This window comes from Panthera pardus, unplaced genomic scaffold (assembly GCF_024362965.1).
Source record: "Panthera pardus isolate Hobbes unplaced genomic scaffold, ASM2436296v1 HiC_scaffold_15, whole genome shotgun sequence".
In the NCBI taxonomy this organism is placed as follows: domain Eukaryota; kingdom Metazoa; phylum Chordata; class Mammalia; order Carnivora; family Felidae; genus Panthera; species Panthera pardus.
In genome coordinates this window covers 36,149,690-36,158,136 of record NW_026526710.1, presented here as the reverse complement: position 1 = coordinate 36,158,136, position 8,447 = coordinate 36,149,690, and the positions used below count along the sequence as shown (strand labels likewise).

At 37.4% G+C, this 8,447-nt stretch overlaps 1 pseudogene; it reads left to right on the top strand.

Moving 5' to 3' along the window:
* The first annotated feature begins 3,602 nt into the window (after nucleotides 1-3,602).
* On the top strand, nucleotides 3,603-3,967 carry LOC109248654 (60S ribosomal protein L37a-like; annotated as a pseudogene).
* Nucleotides 3,968-8,447: the final 4,480 nt, after the last annotated feature.

Here is an 8,447-nt window from a genome sequence, read left to right as displayed (position 1 = left end):
TTCCTAGAAACATATACGCTACCAAAACTGAAACAGGAAGAAATAGAAAATTTGAACAGACCCATAACCAGTAAAGAAATCAAATTAGTAATCAAAAACCTCCCCAAAAACCAAGAGTCCAAGGCCAGATGGTTTTCCAGGGGAATTCTACCAAACATTTATGGAAGAGTTAACACCTATTCTCTTGAAGCTGTCCCAAAAAATAGAAATGGAAGGAAAACTTCCAAACTCTTTCTATAAAGCCAGCATTACCTTGATTCCAAAACCAGACAGAGACCCCACTAAAAACGAGAACTACAGACTAATTTCCTTCATGAACATGGATGCAAAAATCTTCAACAAGATAGTAGCCAACTGGATCCAACAACACATTAAAAAAATTATTCATATATTATATATATACATTAAAAATATATATAAAATATAACACCAAAAGCATAAGAAATTGTGAAAGGGAAGTAAAAACGTAGTACATTTAGAATTCATTCAAAGTTAGGTGACCATGAACTTAAAATGACTACTATATACATAGATTGTTATCTGTGAACCTCATGGTAACCACAAACCAAAAACCTATAATAGATACATTACTAAAAAAAAAAAAAAAGAAAAGAAAAAGAGAGAGAGGGAGAGAGAGAAAATCCAAGCAGAACACTAAAGAAAGTCATAAAATCACAAGGGAAGAAAACAAGAGAAAATGAAACAGAGAAGAACTACAAAAACAACCATTAAACAATTAAGAAAATGGCAAAAAGTACATACCTATCAATAATTACTTCAAATGTAAATATACTAAATTCTCCACTCAAAAGACATAGGGTGGCTAAATGGAAAAAACGAAAGAAAGAAAGAAAGAAAGAAAGAAAGAAAGAAAGAAAGAAAGAAAGAAAGAAAGAAAGAAAGAAAGAGAAAGAAAGAAAGAAAGAAAGAAAGAAAGAAAGAAAGAAAGAAAGAAAGAAAGATGAGAAAGATTAATCTATATGCTGCCTTCAGGAAATTCACTTCAGACCTAAAGACACACAGACTGAAAGTAAAAGGATGGAAAAAGATATTCATGCAAATGGAAATGGAAAGAAAACTAGAGTAGCAATTATTATATCAGATAAAATAGACTTTAAAACAGCCTGTGACAAGACACAAAGAAGGGAATTACATAAAGATAAATGACCCAATCCAACAAGAGAGTATAGTAATTATAAATATATATGCACCCAACACAGAGCACCTAATTATAAGCAAATATTGACCGACACAAAGAGAGAAATACAATACAATAATACAATAATCATAGGGGACTTGAACAGCTCATTTACATTGGATAGATCATCCAAACAGAAAACTAATAAGGAAGCATCAGCCTTAAATGACACATTAAGCCAGACGGACTTAACAGATATATATCAGACATTGCAACCAAAAACAGCAGTATACAAATTCCCCTCAGATGGACATGAAACATTCTCCAAAATAGATCACATGATAAGCCACAAACAAGTCTCAAAAATTTTTAAAAGATTGTAATCATATCAAACATCTTTTCCAGCCACAAAGGTATGGAACTAGAGATGAATCACAAAAAAAAAAAAAAAAAAAAAAAAAAAAAAAAAAAACATGAACACATGGAGGCTAAAAAACATACTACTAAAACACCCAAGGGGTCATCAAAGAAATCAAAGAGAAAAACAAAAATTACCTGGAGACAAGTGAAAATGGAAACACAACGTTCCAAATTCTTTGGGATGCAGTAAATGCAGTTCTAAGAGGGAAGTTTATAGTGATGAGTGGGGGAGAGGCAGAGAGAGAGAGAGAGAGAGAGAGAGAGAGAATCGCAAGCAGGCTCCACACTATGTGCAAAGCCTGTAATGTGGCTCAAACTCACAAACTGTGACATCCAAGATCAAGAGTTGGACATTAAAACCCACTGAGCCACCTCAGTGCCCTTAAGCACAGTTCCTTGAAGAACTGAGGAGATACTGAAGTATTAAAAAATATGTATTGAGAACCTGAGGAGGTATGTGAGAACCATCCATTCTACTTCTTTATTTCTTGCTTTCTTTATGTGGCTTGTTTGCCAACTGGTAGTAAACCCACATGAGTGGAAATTAAACCATATTGAAGTTATCATTTTCACTAGACTTCAACATTAGACTAAAATGTGTTCTGTCAGAACTAGCTCTGCTGGACTTCTTAAGACTGCTATTTTTTGAATGATACTATTTCAATTAAATAAATAGTTAAAACTTATTTCAGCTGCTATATATCATGTATTTAGCTAGACAATGGGAAACCCAAAGGTTAATAAGAAATTAAAAAAAACCAAAAACCTCTGCCTTCAAAGAACTTGGAGTCCATTGAAGGAGACAGACAAATAAATAGTGTCCCACGGTGATCTGCATTGAGTGCAGTGAGAATTCAGAGGGCTACCTCACCCACCCAGTTAAGAACATAAGGTCGTATTGGAGGTGAGGAAGAATAAGATAGAGACATTATCTTTTTTTAATTAGTTATTTATTTTTTTAATATAGATAGAGACATTATCTTAAAGGGCAGAGGTAACACTTGAACTAAGGACTAATTTGAATAGTCAGGAGAAAATGAGATGAAGATATTCTAAAGGGAAGAGGATAAGCCTGAAAAAGGAGGCAATGAACTGTGTGATATGTGCAAGGAACCAGAAGTAGTATGCTGCATCTAAAGCAAATAATGTGAGGCAGAAATGACAAAAGATGAAGTCCATGACATATTTCCATGACGGACTTTGAGCTGTATTCCATGGGTGATGAAGAGTCACTAAAGGTTTTATACAGAAGAGTAATATAGTCAAATTTGTGTTGCCCACTGGACAGTGAGTCCCCTGGGTAGAAGAACTAACTCAGTGGCAGTTTAAGTTAGGTCTTGATAAAGAGAAAAGAAGATTTTTTATGCTCTCTAGCACATGAGCTTGTGTGTCCAAAGCAGTTCGTTTTCTTTCCTGTGTATATGTGTGTGTGTGCTAGAAAGACAGATTTATCTGTATCTTTATAGCTTCTGGAAAACCACCTTTATGAGAATATTAAAATGTTTATAAGAGGGGCGCCTGGGTGGCGCAGTCGGTTAAGCGTCCGACTTCAGCCAGGTCACGATCTCGCGGTCTGTGAGTTCGAGCCCCGCGTCAGGCTCTGGGCTGATGGCTCGGAGCCTGGAGCCTGTTTCTGATTCTGTGTCTCCCTCTCTCTCTGCCCCTCCCCCGTTCATGCTCTGTCTCTCTCTGTCCCAAAAATAAATAAAAAACGTTGAAAAAAAAAATTTAAAAAAAAAAAAAATGTTTATAAGAACATTCATAAATATTTTTGTGCATTATGTAGCAGAGATTACAATAAAACCTAAGGCTATAAGAGCACATAATTTCAGAAGTAATGTATGTAAGGAAGGGACTCTAACCAGTATTTCTCAGAGGATGTGCACTGTAAATTGCTACTGAAACAGCGGTCAGCCCTGCTAATACAGCAGTCATTGAAGGTCAGGATCTCCACGATTACCAGTAACATTCAGAGTTCACCCAATCCAGGTATCTAAATGTAATAATCCCATGCTCTCTGGGCTCAGACCTAGTTTGTGGCAACATGGCTAAACATGCCAAGAAGGTCAGAATCATTGGTAAATACAGGACCCATTATGGTGTCTCCCTCAGGAAAATGGTGCAGAAGATTGAAATAAGCCAGCATGCCAAGTACACTTTGCAAGGGCACGTTGCAAGTACACTTGCTCCTTCTGTGGCAAAACCAAGATGAAAAGACGAGCTGTGGGAATCTGCCATTGTGGTTCCTGCATGAAAACCATAGCCAGTGGTGCCTGGTCCTACAACACCACTTCTGCCGTCATAGTAAAGTTGGCCATCAGAAGACTGAAGGAGTTGAAAGACCAGTTGAAGCTCCACCATTTGAAGCTAGCCTATAATAAATGGGTTCATTTATATAACAAAAAATAAATGTAATGATTCCTAGAGGGGTTCTTTTGGCTAAGGACCATGAGTAGGCTAAAAGTACTCATTGGGAAGGACTCAATCCAAACTCAAAGACAAAAAACAAAAAACACAAATATAAACAATAAGCACTAATATTGTGAAATTGACTTTCAGGTCCTTTGAATACTCTAGCAGGCACACATAGCTGGTATAACTAAGAGCAGAGCCTTAACTGCTTCATCTGGAGCCATCTTCCTGAGTAGCCCCACATATACTGAATATCTCTAAGGTATGCTGCCCTAGGACTGATGCTACTTCCATTCAGTAGTATCAGTCTTGGCATACGAAGTTATTCAAAGTTCTTCTTTACCTGTTGATTTATACTGAAGCCTTGTTTCATACTAATATGCTTTACAAGATGCTTGTAGCCTGCTTTATCTAACTCTTGGAATAGTTTTTATCTGCCTGCTAGTCTAGGCAGCTCTAATATAAACTTCATGTATTTAAATGTCCACTATGACAGCTGCATTCTCCCTGGGGTGGAGGGGCCAAGAGGAAGGTTTAATCTGTCCCCTTGACAGAAAGAGTGTCCATGGCATTAGGGCTCGAGCTATACAGACCTACAATGCATACACACTTGGCACTTCCTACCTTAAGCATTCATCTCCAACAGTAAAAACTCAGAGATAATATTACTTACATTATACTCACTACACTCAGTTTTCTCAACTTTCTCTTCAATGGGACATATTTGACTTTGTTATCAAAAATTGTTGTATTGTAAAGTAATAAGTAAGGAATCCAGGTTCTCCAGCAAAAGAGACACAGTTCAACCTTGTAGCTTGCATATACTCAATCTTGGAACCCTGTACAGTATACCTCAGTCTCTGAGCCCCTTCTTACCAAAAGACAAATCTACCCAGGATGGGATAAATTCCAATTGGTCTCAGAGACATATCTGATTTTGAACTCATTTATGTTCTAAATACTGAGCCTGGATACCTAAGTCTTTGTATTTTATTTATGCTTTCTATGTTGTGATAAACTTCCTAGTTTCCAAAGTTGCCTTTGAATTCTTGTCTTTAAAAATTCTGCACTGGTTAATAATTATTTATATAGTTATATCTATCATTGCTCACTTCTGCTCTCAACTGAGAAACATATTAGGCACATTTTCTTCCACCTATTCACTTTTTTTGACCAGAAATTTAGCAGACAGAATTCTATTCTTGCTCTGGCAAAATGCCTAGAAAGGATCATTATCTTCAAGTAATTTGAGTAGAGAGAAGGGAAAGGGTACTTATCCTATAAATCCCAGAGTCAAGAGATTCTGTCTTCTGCACTCCACATAGTACTGGAAATCTGTAAGCCACCAACAAAATTTCATGGCATTCCTGGCACTCCATGAGTTGCAGAAACATTTATGTAAGTGTTTCTAAATGACCTACCATTCCAGACTTGGAGATGGCAAGAATGCTACCAGTTCTGACTTCAGCTTCTAACAGCAGCACTTTATTAGTAAAAAATGAACACTGCTTATTATAGAATTCTGGCCTTGACTTTCTCTGTGACAGGGCCAATTCATCACCCTTTGGTTCTCTGCTTCCAGCTTCTGTAAGTGGAAATGTTGACAAAACTTGACCCATCTTCTGAATGGTGATGTGATGATGGCAATCAATACATGTAGAAATACTTAGGAAAAATATAACTTGATATTAACAGCATCAGCATTACTGCAAGTAGTACAAAATAAGTTCCAGCTTGGTGAGGAAATATGCTAAGCCAGTATGACAGATGAGAGGTGAGAACTAAAACTGGGGAAGTACTTCTTCTTCTACTCAACTGTCGGGCTTTGGTCCTCCCTCAAAGACAAAGATAATTGGTGGTAAACTTCAAACAGAGAGACCAAGAAATGCACACTTTCTGGCTATCACAGAAAGCTGTAAGTTGGTCTTAAATAGAGCACAGGTCCTTATGCCTATAAGCATCTTCTTTGTTATATCAGAGTCACATAACCCAGAAATGGAAGTGATTCTAGAAACCATCCATCTATCTTGTCTACCTGTCTCATTTTTCAGAGGATATCAAGGCTTAAAAAAGTAAAGCAGGTCCCAAACAACATAGCTACCTAGTGGCACTGCTACAAATAGAATTCAAGTGCCTGGATCCACTGTAACTCACTGCCCATCTCTTTCATGGTTCCTGCATCATTTAAAAATAAGTAACAAAGAAGAGGCAGGGGATGGAAAATAAAATAAAATAAAATAAAATAAAATAAAATAAAATAAAATAAAATAAAATAAAATAAAAGTAAGTAACAAAAAGGACAGCAAATTCATTTATTCATTCATTCAACAAATATCTAATACATGCTTATTTGGGGCCAGGCATTTTCAATGCACTGACAACACAACAGTAAATAAAACAGCCAAAATTCACTGCCTTCGGGGAGCTTACCTTCTATAGTGAGAGACACAAAAATGATTGTTAAGAAAAAATAAATAAGTAAGTAAAGCTCCTGGGTGGCTCAGTCAGTTAAGCATCCAGCTTTTGATTTTGGCTCAGGTCATGATCTTGTGGTTCATGAGTTTGAGCCCTGCTTGGGATTCTCTGTCTCTGTCTCTGTCTCTGTCTGTCTGTCTCTCTCTCTCTCTGCCCCTCCCCTTCTCACTCGCTCTCTCTCTTTCAAAAATAATTAAGTAAACATTAAAAAAAATAAGCAAATCAGAGAAGGAAAGTATGGGGGGAGGGGAAAAAATTTCTAAATGAGATAGCCAGGGAAGGTGACTTTTAACTCAAGACCTGAAGGAAGTGAGAAAACCAGTCATGCAAATATATAGCAGAAAAATGTTCCAGACAAAGGAAGAGCAAAAGCAAAGGTCCAGAGGTAGTAGCTCTTAGTGTGTGCAAGAAACAGCAAGGGGGTCAGTGTGGCAGGTGTGATAAAATGATAAAGGGGTTAATAAAGTCCAAGAAGTTCAACAAGAAACAGGTTTATGGAGAGCTTTGTAGGTCATGGCAAAGACAGGAACTGAGTCAGAGAATAAGCCATAGAGAAGTAACATGACCAGATTTTCAAGGGAAAAGTTATTCCTGTAAGAGCAGCCAAAATTATTGTAATTATGCAGAGGACAGATGATGGTGGTTTGGGCCAGGATGACAGAACTGGAGGTGGCAGAGTGGGCAGAATTTGCTAATGAACCAGATAAAAAGTATGAGAAAAAGAGAGATGTCAAGTATCACACCAAAGGTTTTGACTGAACAATTGGAAGAACGGGATTGCCATCAGTTGAGACAAGAATACTGGAGATACTGGTTTGAAAAGGAGGTAGTGAATCTCAGGAATCTGTTCTTTCAAGAGCTTATTCAACATCTGTGTGAAGGTATCAACTGGATGACTGAGTATATAAGTTGAGAGTATAGAGGCAGAGCCTAGCTGAAGAAATAAATTAGTAGGAGTTAAGCAAATAGGTATTTAAAGCCATGAATCTGGATCACATCACCAAGGGAGAGTGAGGATGGACAAAGAAGATGGTCAATTACTGAGCCCCAGGGTTCCCCAACATTTTAACATTGAGATGATTTACTAGAAAATATCAGGGAGCTAGAAACCCAACAAAATAATTATGACCATTCTCTCTGAATTCCTGTCTACACATCCTTTTATGCCCAAACTTATATTCCCTCTTATTAACTTATTTGTGCCCAAAAATCATATCGCACAATTTTACCATTTATCTTATTCATCAGTCTTTCTTAGAATATTTTCCAAAATCCAAACTGCCTCCCACTCTCTGAAAGAAAACATTTGCTGCCATCAATTACTCTCAAATGGATATGCCACAAGACATTATTATAAAAGTTCATATCTTTCTCCAGTGGCTATTTAAAAGGAGGAAATGATCATTCCTATATGTAGTTTCTTGTGTGTGTGTGTGTGTGTGTGTGTGTGTGTGTGTGTGTGTGTACACAGCTGATATTTATTAAGTGTTTCCTAGGTGCCAGTCATCCTATTAAACACATTACATTTATACATTATCATAATACTTTCACAATAATCTCATAAACTAAGTACTATTATTATCCCCATTTCAGACATAAGGAAAATGAGGCTTTCAGATGTTAAATTAACTTGCCAATCTTATCCGCTAGCCTGATTAACAGGAACTGAACCTAGTTTCACTCTAGAACTTATGCTCTTTAAACTTTTGCCCAGAGTTTGCAAACTGACTGCCAATCCAGGAGATGGACTTGAGCCCATACAGCTCTTTTGTTTGGGCTACATGGTGGTTTGAAAAAAGAAATGTACTTTAAGGGGCGCCTGGGCGGCTCAGTCAGTTAAGCATCCAACTTCAGCTCAGGTCATGATTTCACCATTCATAGTTTGAGCCCCGCATCAGGCTCACTGCTGTCAACACAGAGCCTGCTTCAGATCCTCTGTCCCCCTCTCTGCCCCACCCCTCTACCGCTCTCTCTCTCTCTCTCTCTCTCTCAAATAAATGAA